The sequence below is a fragment of the Schistocerca serialis genome, chromosome 5 (genome assembly GCF_023864345.2).
Source record: "Schistocerca serialis cubense isolate TAMUIC-IGC-003099 chromosome 5, iqSchSeri2.2, whole genome shotgun sequence".
Classification (NCBI taxonomy): Eukaryota; Metazoa; Arthropoda; class Insecta; order Orthoptera; family Acrididae; genus Schistocerca; species Schistocerca serialis.
Window position 1 is genome coordinate 542304873 of NC_064642.1, and position 12804 is coordinate 542317676.

Sequence of the window (12804 nt, forward strand, 5' to 3'; positions counted from 1 at the left end):
AAGATGAATCCCGTATTAAACACCTTCCTATGAAATTTCCCTTCATTTATTAATAAAACTGAAATATGCAATTTTTGATAGTCCTCAAATTCATACGTGAAAATAGGTTCACGAATTGGAGAAGACAATAACATTAGATAAAAAGATGCTCTGCCTGTCTTCAGGTCTGTTACTCAAAACTTTCTACGGAATAAAACAAAAGATTCAAAGAAGAACATTGTCAAAATCAAGTTGGAAAATTTCAAGAATCTGGACCACTTTCTACATTCACATACTAACTTATTCCCAGGAAATCTGTGACATTATAGCGAAGAGCAAGGGAGACGCTTCCATCAGGACATTAGGGACATGGAAAGAGGTACCATGGAAGATTGGATGCAAGTATAATGGACGACTATTGTGGGACGTTAAATACTGACGTTATAGATGGCGGTTCTACGAGGAAATCAAATAAGAAAAAGTTCGAAAAATAAATGAAACAGAATACTAATAATGTTGGTAATACAAATATTTGTAATATTTTTAGTATACACCGAAAAAATAAAACAATAATTGTAAAAATACAGCCACTGAAATTTTGTTTCAATATTTGAGCTTCAATTACTTAAAATTTGGGATCTTATTCTATGTAGTATACTGATGTCATGGAACAAAATCGAAATAATTTTGACAACTCAGCGTACAAACACATTCTAAGAACATCTATTTTTGAGAAGTCACCTGGCAGTGATTTTAAAACTGCGGGGTTAGGTTACTCAGGTGACTATCAGGAATCCGGTAACAAAATATTTATTTGTTTCGCATAGTACTCCTCAAAAATAGTAAAATTAATACCGTGTAGTCTGAGGGGTCCATTAAGTCAGACAACACTGATAATAAACTTAGGGAGGCATTAGGTTCACAACAATCTGGAGGAACTAGGTAACATCAAGCTCAACTTAAGCTGCAGAAACTAAATAATTGAATATTTATTCACAATACTGTCGATTCAGCATGGGGCCTACAGGCGACATCACGCGAAACACAGACGTTGTCTGTGCGAAGGTGGGAGAGCGGTCGCAATCAGAAACGATCGCTCTTTGACTGCACTTCCCGCAACAAACACACAGTTTTCCTATCATAAGAGAACCCGCGCGAATAGCGATGTGAGCTTTATTATCCATTGTTCTAACTGGACACAAAGCATTCCGATGAACATTGTGAAGATGTCAATTGTTTCTGAAAAAAAAGTTTTACAAATAGTCGATTTTCTCCAAGATACGAAGTCGATGACATAACATGTAAACAAGGAATGTTTCTAAATACCCGACAAAGAGTCGAATACAGAATTACGACTGTCGGAAGTACTACGCTACTCAATACGTTATCTATGTATGCTTCGTCTACGCCCTCAAAGTTCGTATCTGATTGCCTCCACCTAAAATGTTTTCACTTTTATATGTGCAGTGGAGATATATATAAAACTGGTTAATAATTCGAAATCAGTAGGCTGTCACACACACACTAATCGAGCATTGCCCTTGAAGTTTATATTTCCACCTTGTTTGCCTCCAAACAGTTGTAATATTTTTGTAATCGGTGGAGATACACATAGGCTTTGGTTGGGTGAAACTTCTGAAGAGGTTTACCTTTCTACCCAAACCTTTGCACTTAGAAGTATGGGACACTTTTAATCATCAACAGACATCTTCCCGACAATTTATTATGACAGACATTACCAAAAACGGCGCGTTTTTTTTTCGGAAGAAAGTGTTATCCTTTCGTATGGCTCGTCTTCTTATACGAAAACCACCAAGTACGGAGCTTCAGCTCCAAAAATATATATTCGAATATGGCGTCTCTCTGGTCCAGTATATGACGTAGAAATCGCTCTTGCATCGTAACGGTTCACTAATATGTTGATATCCGAAGTGGTTGACTCCACAGTTCAAGCTCACAAATGGTCTCGTACGTGAAATTTCTCGGCATGACATCATAAAACCCGCAGCGTTCCACAGCCACGTTCGTGGTCGTGTCCCTTGTGAAGATGGATTAACAGCTGCCTTCAGGGACGCTATCAGATTTTGAACATTTTTTACTGCAATGCTGCGCTTCACGCACACGGTAAATGGGTTCTTTTATGGTAGTTTATTGGTCTTTGTAACTCATAGTGACTATTTAGAAAATAAATTACTTATAATTTTCTCTTGACAAGAACTTTCACGGCGTTAAAAGTAAAGTTGTCGTCAAGCCGAAGGTTGATTTGAATACCGTAGCATTTTACTGGGCATGGGTGTATTGGAGGTGGTATTCCGTTGCCTTCCTCCGAGATTTGAATTATCCAGAAAATTACAGAGGTGTCCTAAAGTTTAACGCTGATGCAGAGTCACTGAACAACTCGGCGTTTTTCACATGAACCAATATTGCCACAGGAGAAATACATTAAAAGTAACATATAAAAATCCTAGGGCGTCTCGCGATATGGGAGTGCAATTGTGGAGAGAGAAAAAAAACGTGGGCAGGGGACGACACTGAAAGAAAGAACGGATGTTGGATGGTGCCACGGGAAGCGGTCTGTGGGAAAAGGTCGCCCTCTTGAGTAATGGACGCACCGTCTGCTCATTAAGCGCACCCCCATGCCGTGAACCACTGCGCTGTCAACTGGACTTACCTAGGGGCGCGGGACTGGCTCGAGTGGGTAACTTACCCAACGACACATTGCAGTTCGAATGACGAATCAGCCAACTTACCTGGAAAAAGAAGACAAAATTAAGTTGTTTCGAGGCAATACACAGAGATACAGAAGACGATAATGATTAATAACAAAGATGTTTTGTTTGTGGTTGAGAGGTGGGGTTGGCAGTAATACAGTATTCAGCACTAATATCAAATATGTAGAGATTAGCATGGTAAAGAATGATGAATTGTTAGAAACAACAAATAAAGGAATATTAAAACGTCCTATCAGCTTAACAACGAAATTACACAAAGTAGATTTATATGTGTGTGCAGTGCCCTCAGAACACAAAAGAAGAATGATCAGTCACAACAAAACATGACAAACTATCAGTGGAGGACACCATACAAAAGGTCATGCAAAACAATGTACAATCAAGTTGTTCAATCAACAAAACACACTGATGATGACAGAGGTGCCGAAACATGGTTGGGTAACGGTGTTTTGCAGAAAAGGCGGAATCTATATCCAGTAATTCTTACCAGCTCGTTTCGACCGGAAGGAATGCTACGGACGGAAAGCTATTTTCACAGGCTGCAACTTGTTTGCGTCACACCCAGACATAGTTTAGCGTTCGATGGTAAACTTGTAAGGAATAAGTGATGATAATAAAAAAGGCATCACTAATCTTGTCGCTTGTGAAGCACGAGGAAAATATTTAAGATCCAAACAAGTGAAATTGTAAATAGCATAAAAAGAGAGAAACGTTGAGTTACAAAAGGGCGGAGCAACTAGTGTGAGAGTAAAACAGGAAGTTCTGTTTATTTACGCTGGCCTCTAGAATCGGTCTTAAAACAAGCGTACAGACTGAATAAGACTATAGAGTTTCAAGTTTCTGGAGGTACCTTAGAAATAACATAACAACGTAAAAACAAACGTTTTAAACGTTAACATGTGGTCAACACATTTCACGAACATGTGCAGCCAGCACGTGAACAACAAAAGTTTGCAGAATTAATATGCAGAGTCGCACATTACAGATAAAGAATGACCTCATCTACTGAAGAGCGTTGTTGTTGTTCTGATCAACGCCAGATGTATTCAGAAGGTACAAAGTTCCGAGTTTAACGCTATACTGTATTGAACTACTTGGCGGGTAAGTTCCTATGGGACCAAATTGCTGAGGTCATCGGTCCCTAGGCTTACACACTACTTAATCTAACTTAAAGTAACTTACACTAAGGACAACACATACACCCATGCCCAAGGGAGGACTCGAACCTCCGACGGGGTGGCGCGCGAACCGTGGAAAGGCGCCTTGGACCGCTCGGCTACACACGCGCGGCTATTGGACTACTAAATATTTGTAAAAATGTGTCGGTTGCATTACTTATGCAGAGATGAAGAGATTTGCACAGGATAGTGTACAGCGGATAGCTGCATCAAACCAAGCCGGCCGGAATGGCCCTGCGGTTCTAGGCGCTACAGTCTGGAGCCGAGCGACCGCTACAGTCGCAGGTTCGAATCCTGCCTCGGGCATGGATGTGTGTGATGTCCTTAGGTTAGTTAGGTTTAATTAGTTCTAAGTTCTAGGGGACTAATGACCTCAGCAGTTGCGTCCCATAGTGCTCAGAGCCATTTGAACCATTTGAACTGATGATCCCAGAAGTTAAGTCGCCTAGTGCTCAGAGCCATTTGAACCATTTGCATCAAACCAGACGGAAGACCACAACAACAAACTTTTTTTTTAAAGTAGAAGTGACAAGGACTGCTGTTATTTATTATGTAACCAAAATGAGCACACACACACCGAAGCGACGCCAGACTCGGAGCTGAGTTTAAATCCCCGTAAAAGATACTGAAAAAAAAATCACAACACCGGCAAGAGTTGTGCACCATAAATGAAAGTTGGTAGACGTGTTTCTACAACTGAAAGCTGATGTCTGTCCAAATCACGCGCCATTCGCATAAGACTGACGCTAGTAGTGCCGCCGTGAGTATGCAAATCAGGTTTGCTTTAAGTAGACGCTTAACGGCCGTGAGCGTTAGTAACCTTTTGAGACTGGACGTGGCAAATTGTTGTTAGTCAAGAATGCCTTTAAGACGACAAAAACGCCATTATCAACACCTCACTCAGTTTGAACGAGGTCGTATAATAGGACTACGAAATGCTGGGTATTCCTTAGGCTTGGCAGGGATGTGGCCACTGTACATGATTGCTGGCAAGCGTGGTCACGGAATGTACGGTCGCAAGAAGACCGGATTCAGGATGGCCACGTGGCACTAACGAGAGGGAAGACCATCGTGTTCGTCATATGGCTCTGGCGCATCGCACTGCATCTGCAGCAGGAATTTGAGCAACAGTTGGCACCACAGTAATATTACTTTCTGTAAGTTTGAATAATAAGCATGCTAACCTTATGCCCGGGGAAGTAATCGATCTTACAGGCAAGAACACAGAATTCTCATAATGTTGGCGCTGCGCTGTGCGTGTTGCTAGTGAAAACTGTGAAATAACATCAGCAATTGTTATAGCGAGCGCGGGGTGGGGGAGGGGATTGGCAAGTTGCGTATTCATTAGGTGAATGTCTTAAATAACTGCCAAAAATAAATGTCGACTAAACATAGTGTTAACTGTGGCAGTTAATATCGGAATGTAACAGTTTAGAACAGCCATATATCATAGTAGAACGGTAGCAATGGAAGCAGCATCTTACACAGACTAACGTCTAGATAGTATAGCAAAATAATGATGGAGTGAGAATGGGTGGAGCACTAATCCATTTAAGCGCCTTGTGTATACTACCGTGACACTTTGACGCCGTTGTAGACAATAGCCCATCATAATGACACGGTAGTGTACTGTGTGCACCATCCAGTGCGTACTTGTGGTAGCGTGGGGGTGGTGGTGATGGTGGTGGTTAGGGAGGGAGGGGAAGAGTGTGAGGCGTGAGCGTGGATTTCTATCCCGTTCCAGGCGTAAATGGTGAGGCGAAACAAAACTGCCACTGTCAGTGAGCGACTCACACGCGTCGAGGATGTGTCACAATGTGGAATGTACAGTCATGTTCCCTCTGATAACCGCTGTGTCGTCAGTTCCCGGTGAGAGGTTCACGACGCCCATCCTCAACCGTCACCACACACAAGATTCAACGAATGTACATAATGCAAATCCACAGTTTCACTGCCAACAACACATTTGTGTTACATAAAAGGGTTACCCGCACTTCATTTAAAAACAGACGATATAATCTAAAGCCTGTTAGTGACAGCACGATTATGGAAGTCGGTAGAGGGCAGCCAGTGTTCAACAGACGATGCAGTAACTGCGTTGTAATATCATGTCTGTTCAGACAACCAAAGAAGATGTAGCTGGCAAATTCATCTTTAGCACAGTCGCATAAAGTTGCATATTAAGGATGTCTGTGTTTGCTGTAGCGTGTTATTGTGCTATTGAATCTTCAGGCCGGCTGCTGTGGCCGAGCGGTTCTAGGCGCTTCAGTTCGGAACCACGCAGCTGCTACGGTCGCAGGTTCGGATCCTGCCTCGGGCATAGATGTGTGTGATGTCCTTAGGTTAGTTAGGTTTCAGTAGTTCTAACTCTAGAGGACTGATAACCTCAGATCTTAACTCCCATGGTGCTTGGAGCCATTTGTCTTAAGTTTTAGTGAGATTTGAAAATCTTATTTATTTTCACAATAATTCCATTGTATTTCTTGATGTCACAAAACAGTGATGTCATAGATGTTACATATTTTCGTATCAACAACAGAAGGAAAACAACGGACTATTGCATTTGAACACGGAGCGCAAAGTTTGGACTCTGTGATCTTGCCCACTACACTACCGGCTCGCTTGATTTAATGCCATATGTGCGAACTGATGAAGTAATATAAAAAACTTTGCTATTTTCTCGGTAGCTACTGAGTGCTGCCACCTAAGACAAAATAGGTACCCTTTCGTTTGTACCCTCCTTTCACCAAGCGAAGTTTTGACTGCGTCAGAGAGCCACCTCATTTGCCACGCTTCCCGACGAAACTGCAGGACGCTACTTGGGAGTTGCATGGAGACTGGAAGTGCCAGCTTTCCGAATGATCGCCTACTCAAGAAACACATCATCTGAATAAATGTATTCTGTCTGTCACTAGTCTAATGGAGAACTGCCATATTGTGGAACACGTTTGGCAACTAAGTTGCCATGCATTTACTTCCTGGAGTGGCTCAACATTACCCTGATAAATTCACTCGATATTTTCTTGTCATTTAGATTAAATTTCTGGATGATTCTCAATTAAAGAATGTCAGAGAGGTAGGAAATTTATGTTTCTGAGTCCAGGATGCTTTTAGGTTAGTTAGGTTTAAGTAGTTCCAAGTCTAGGGGACTGCTGACCCCAGATGTTAAGTCCCATAGTACTTAGATCCGTTTAAACCTTTTTTTTTTTTTTTTTTTTTTTTGAATCCTCAGGGTTATTACTATTCCTCGTTCAAGTATACGGGTAATTTGGAAGACTTGCTATTCTGTATGCCTTCTATTTACTAGCCTGAGAACGTTTAAATGATCTGCAGTTAGTACTGCAATACAGTCTCTTTTTCGTCCTAAGTGTCTGTTATGACTGGCTTGTACGCTGTTTCATTTACAGCAATGCCGACGAGAACTTTTAACAGCCACATAGTAACACCCCTATTTGTGGGTGTGCTCTTTAGTATCATATTCATGATGAATACCAATGGATGATTAGTTGCTGGCGAATCATCCGTGTTGTACGATCATGTTCCATAAAACGTCTTTCTTCCTGATGTTTAGTCCAAAGCTGAGTTGGACATCTTCAGAGGTGCTCCTGCTACGGCTGAGTATTACAAGCTGGGTCGACATATTCAACGCGGCTCTGGACGAAACGCATGATAAAAAGTGTCATGCACCACGACCATACAACCCGAAAGATTCACCAGCAACTAAGACAAATCGGTCGTGAAAGCCTTCATTATATGATTATTGGGATTATTGATCCGTACATTGTTGTATATCTGCAAGTCAAACGCCGATCTAGATCTGTTCATTCAGATGCTTCGCGGTGTGTAGAAGAGCTCGTTGTGTGGCCACTAGTTATACCCTTGCGACAGCCAATATCCATCTTCGTTCATCGATGTGCTGGCGCAGAGAAGCCTTACGTTTTACGGTTGGAGAGATACTCATTCAAAACGCAATCACCCATAATCAAAATCTCGGTTTAAGACAACTTGTGATTCTAATGCACTAATGTAGTAATTTCATCATAGTGTTTGTGTAGCAGACACATTTCTTTTAATAAAGGCACTAGATGCCGTACATTCCATGAGAAACGGATGAAGATTTTTAAGTTCGCAAATTTCCAAAGGCAATGTCGATTTGGATAAAATCATTTTGGTTGTTAGGTCTTGTCATTACAAAACACAAAAACAAGTAAGTCACCGACGTTTCGATCGTCTTTGCAGTGGTTCTCTTCAGGGCACCTTTTTTTTCTTTAAATCTTAAGTCCTCTGATAATTTGATGCAGCTGCCCAAGACTCCCTCTCCTGTGCCAACCTTTCCGTCTCAGAGCAGAACTTGTGACCTACGTCTTCAATTATTTGATGGATGTGTTCCAGTCTTCTCTTGCTCTACAATTTTTACTCTGCATAGCTCCCTCTAGTACCGTGCAAATAATTCCATGATGTTTCTTCTATCAGTGTTTTTCAAATTTTCCTTTCCTTGTCGATTGTGCGGAGAACCTCTTCATGTCTTACCTTATCAGTCCACCTAACAGTCAACATTCATCTGTAGCACTACTCTCAAATGGTTCTATTCTCTTCTGTTCACCCATGTTTAACTAAAGTACAATGCTGTGCTCCAAACGCACATTCCCAGAAATTTCTTCCGCAGATTAAGATTTAGCCAACGGCCTTGCTGCAGTGGTAACACCGGTTCCCGCCAGATCACCGAAGTTAAGCGCTGTCAGGCTGGCCTAGCACTTGGATGGGTGACCATCCGGTCTGCCGAGCGCTGTTGGCAAGCGGGGTGCACTCAGCCCTTGTGAGGCAAACTGAGGAGCTACCTGATTGAGAAGTAGCGGCTCCGATCTCGTAAATTGACAAAAAGACCAGGAGAGCGGTGTGCTGACCATTTGCCCCTCCATATCCGCATCCAGTGACGCTTGTGGGGTGAGGATGACACGGCGGCTGGTCGATACCGTTGGGCCTTCATAGCCTGTTCAGGTGGAGATTAAGACCTAAGTTTCGTACTAGTAGATTTCTCTTGACCAAGAATCCCCGTCTTACACCCTTTTTAATCCGTAAACTTCGTTCCTGGTCTTCCAATCTTACTGTTTTGTCTTGGATCTTGTACACGTGTATATTATCCGTCTTTCCCTGTAGCTTACTCCTATTTTTCTTATGATCTCGAACATCTTCCACCGTTTTACATTGTCAAACACTTTTGTCAGGTCGACGAATGCTGATTTGTCTTACAGCTTGCTGCTATGCTCACGTGCAACATCAGAACTCCCTCTCCGGTACCTTCACCTTTCTAAAAGCCAGACTGAATGTCATCTAATAGACCTCAAATTTTCTTTGTCACTATTCCGTATATTATTGTAGTCAGAATTTGGATGCATGAGCTGATACGCTGATTGTGCGATAATTCTCGACTTCTCAGCTCTTGCTACCTTCGGAATTGTGTGGATGATGCTCTGATGGTCTATCACCAGACTCATACATTACACGCACAAACGTGAGTAGTCGTTTTGTTGCCACTTCTCCCAATGACACTATTAATTCCGACTGAATTTTATGTATTCCTTCTGCCTTATTTGATCTTACGTCGTCCATAGCTTTTCTAAATTCTGATTCTAATGCTGGATCCCTTATTTCTTCCCTGTAGACTCCTGTTTCTTCTTCCATCACCTTATCAGTTAAGTTCTCCCTTCACAGAAGCCTTCAAGCTTCTCTTTCCGCCAATCCGCTCTTTACTCCGCATTTGGCAGTGGAGATACCATTGCACTATTAAAGTTACAACTCTTGCTTTTAATTTCACCAAAGATTGTTTTGAATATTCTGTATGCTGAGTCAGTCCTTCCGACAATCATTTCTATTTCGGTTTCTTTACATTTTTCATATAGCCATTTCGCCGTATCCTCTCTGCACTTCTTATTTATTTCATTCCTGAATTTCCCCTTTATATTTTTGTACTTCGTTCTTTCGTCAATCAACTTAAATATTTTTCTGTTGACCATGGCTTCATTGCAGTTATCTTCCTTGTACCTATGTTTTTCTTTCCATCTTACGTGTTGGTCTGTTTAGAGCTACCCATTCCTCTTCAACTGTACTGCTTACTGTGCTACTCATTATCGCATGTCTATAGCCTAAGAGAACTTCAAGAGTATCTCTTCATTCCATAGTACTTAAATATCCCACTTTTCCTCACAAGTTTATTAAACTTCAGTCTACTCTTCACCATCACAAAATTGTCCTTTTGGGTATGGCTTACAATCCAGTATCTGATTTCGGAATCTCTGCCTGATTATGATGTAATCTAACTGAAATCCGTACCTCCCGACCTTTTCCAAGTATACCTCCTTCTCTTGTGATTCTTGAACAGAGTATTCGCTATTACTAGCTGAAATTTATTGCAGGAATCAATTAGTCTTTCTCCTCCCTCATTTCTACTACCAAGCCTATATTGTCTCTTAACTCCTTCATCCATTATTTCCCCTATAACCACATTCCAATAGCCCCTGAGTTTCACATTTTCATTTCCCTTTATGTACAGAATTACTTGTTCAATAACCTCATACACTTTCTCTATCTCTTCATCTTCTGCATGCGACTAAGGTATGTATACCTGAACTGCCGATTCCGATGGAAACAACCGTATCACTGAACTGTTTGCAGTAACTCTCTCTCTCTCCCCTACCTTCCCATTCATAACGAATCCTTTTCCTGTCATACAATTTTCTGCTGCTGTTGGTATTACCTTATACACATCTGAACAGAACTCTTTGTCTTCTTTCAGTTTCACTTCATTGACCTCACTATATCTAGATTGAGTCATTTCCCTTTTCAGATTTTCTAGCTTCCCTACCACGTTCACGCTTATGACACTCCACGCCCCGACTCGTAGAACGTTATCCTTCCGTTGGTTGTTCGTTCTTTTTCTCATGGTCACTGGAGAGATGATCATGACACTTTCAGTTACAGGCCACATGTCCTGTGTATACACATTACGTGTTTAATGCAGTGGTTCCCACTGTCTTCTGTGTCCTCATGCCGTTGATCATTGCTGATTCTTCCGCCTTTTATGGGCTGTTTCACACCACGAGGATTCAAGAGAGTGCCATGGACCTCTGTCCGCTCCTCCATCCTCTTTGGCAACGTCTTTGGCAGAATGAAGACGACTTCTTACGTCGAAAGACTTTGCCCACCGCTGCTGATGATGTTTATTTAAAGTCTAAGAACTGGAGAGGTTCGAACGGAACGTCAGATCCAGAACGTTTTAATTATTAGTGAAAGACGCTACCACCATTCAAGGCGACTATAGACCGATTAAAATTACTTGACGTCTGTCACTTGCCGATAAAGTATTGCCACATCGGCTGCCGCTAGATTAAACGTGACAGGCAAACACGGCGTGTCACTTCACAAGTGCTGAAGTTCAGTTAATACATGTTGTATCGCCGAGCAATGGTGGAAGCAGTTGCAGTCAGGTACGGCGGGAACGTGAGGTGCTCTGTCCACAGCTGAGTTTAGGTGCTCAATGACTGAACTGCGGCTGACGACGCGTTTTGTAGCACTGAATTTACATTCATGTTCTAAGCTAACAACAACCTCATAATCTGCAATGTATCCGAGAAAACGGCCGTCAACATCCTGTGACAGAACTATTAATCACAGTCACTTTGTTCATTGCGATTAAAGCTGAACTCTACGAGCAAACTCAGGACAGAAAAATATCACTTCCAGCGCTAAAAGCGAACTATAATTTCTCGCTTTCGTTGGCTGCCCTTAACTATCCTCACAATGGCTACACGAGCTTACTCAATACCAAAGGATGAGCACTCTTGGTTGCCATCCAGTTACTGGTAACCTCTTCCAGAGGTCTGTAAAGCATGATCTTGGCTGCATGCGGCAGGTGTCTACCGTATCCCTTACAGTTGTGGCATGTCATATATTGGTCAGACCATCGGGATGGTGGAGGACGGGCGCACTGAGCGTAAGCGTCACACAGCTTATAATAGTCGAGCTAACCTGCTACAGCACAACATTGCATTCTTCCTAAGTGAAGAAGTTGAGATTAAATTAGCACCTCATCTTATGAATAAAGATGGAGGTTTTTGTTTAAATTCTGCTCTCTCCCTGGTCAATCAAAGACACAGATCTAAATTTACCTCAGGCGTTAGTAATTAATATTCGCTGCCAGTATCTTCTGGCGTTAGTAATCCTTGGTTGTGTGGTGGCGCTATAAAACGGTGTGTGTGTGTTTGTTTGTGTGTGTGTGTGTGTGTGTGTGTGTGTGTGTGTTTTCGCGTATTCGGTGCTCCTGCAAACAGCGGTTTTCAATTTATTTGCATAGAGCTCCCTCGTTGCATTTGTGACTAGAAAATTACACATCGTTCACCTGTCGAAATACCGGGGAAAGTCGAAGGCGTCCAGATGCATTCCCATAAGTTGTTTGAAAGTTTCATTTGCCGGGGTAAACTCATGTTCAACTAAATGTATATTCCGTGCTGCTCTAGGTTACTGAGAAGTTATGCTTCTGCCTGTAATATTAGGTCCCCATGGAAGATGAGAACTTGAATGCTGTTGAGTTTGTCGGTGAGGAGAGATGGTTACTGGTATATCCTCAACGTTGTTGAGGACCTGAAGTGCCTGATACTGGTCAGCACCGTAACGTTAACAATGAGCCATTTCTCATTTTCGCTATTGCCACAGGTTCTCGAACTCCATACGCGATATTTTCAACGATAAAACGGAGGCTTCACTGTTACAAAAAGAGTGTTCTATACCAATAACTGAGCAAACTGTCTATCTCAGTTTATTCTTGCCCGACTTCCATCTCAGGCTGTGGCCAAATATGGAAATGCCGTAGTGTTTGCACTGAAATCTTGTTTCCTGTCTGAGGAACGATCGTGGTGGTA

General features: G+C 42.1%; 1 pseudogene; it reads left to right on the forward strand.

The window, feature by feature from the left end:
* The first annotated feature begins 8566 nt into the window (after window positions 1-8566).
* Window positions 8567-8684, forward strand: LOC126482760 (5S ribosomal RNA; annotated as a pseudogene).
* Window positions 8685-12804: the final 4120 nt, after the last annotated feature.